The 650-nt window shown below is 58.9% G+C and overlaps 1 pseudogene; it reads right to left on the reverse strand.

Moving 5' to 3' along the window:
* Nucleotides 1–58, reverse strand: part of LOC134980774 (mothers against decapentaplegic homolog 4-like) — a 13,016-nt pseudogene extending 12,958 nt beyond the window's left edge.
* Between the last annotated feature and the right edge of the window lie 592 nt (nucleotides 59–650).

Genomic DNA, 650 nt, shown 5'->3' on the forward strand with positions numbered 1-650 from the left:
GGTTTTGCCCATTTGCTAACAAATTTGCTGCTACTATCTGGACTGAATTAGACCTCATAATCTGACACTTCTTATTGTACAGATAGCAAAGATAGGTGGGGAGGAGAGTAGCACTGATACAGGGAAGTCAGGGATGAGGGTAGGAGAGAGGAGGGGATGCAAATGTTGGGGCGGGTAGGAGAGAGGAGGGGATGCAGATGTGGGGGGGCAGGAGAGGAGGGGATGCAGATGTGGGAGGGGCAGGAGGAGGGGATGCAGATGTTGGGGCGGGTAGGAGAGAGGAGGGGATGCAGATGTTGGGGGGTAGGAGAGGAGGGGATGCAGATGTGGGAAAGGTAGGAGAGAGGAGGGTATGCAGATGTTGGGGGTAGGAGAGGAGGGGATGCAGATGTGGGAGGGGTAGGAGAGAGGAGGGTATGCAGATGTGGGGGGTAGGAGAGAGGAGGGGATGCAGATGTGGGGGGGGGGGGGTAGGAGAGAGGGGATGCAGATGTGGGGGGGTAGGAGAGAGGTGGGGGTGCAGATGTTGAGGGGTAGGAGAGAGGTGGGGGTGCAGATGTGGGGGGGGGGGTAGGAGAGAGGAGGGGATGCCGATGTGGGGGGGTAGGAGAGAGGAGGGGATGCAGATGTGGGGGTGCAGATGTGGGGGG

This window comes from Pseudophryne corroboree, chromosome 12 (genome assembly GCF_028390025.1).
Source record: "Pseudophryne corroboree isolate aPseCor3 chromosome 12, aPseCor3.hap2, whole genome shotgun sequence".
NCBI classification, from domain to species: domain Eukaryota; kingdom Metazoa; phylum Chordata; class Amphibia; order Anura; family Myobatrachidae; genus Pseudophryne; species Pseudophryne corroboree.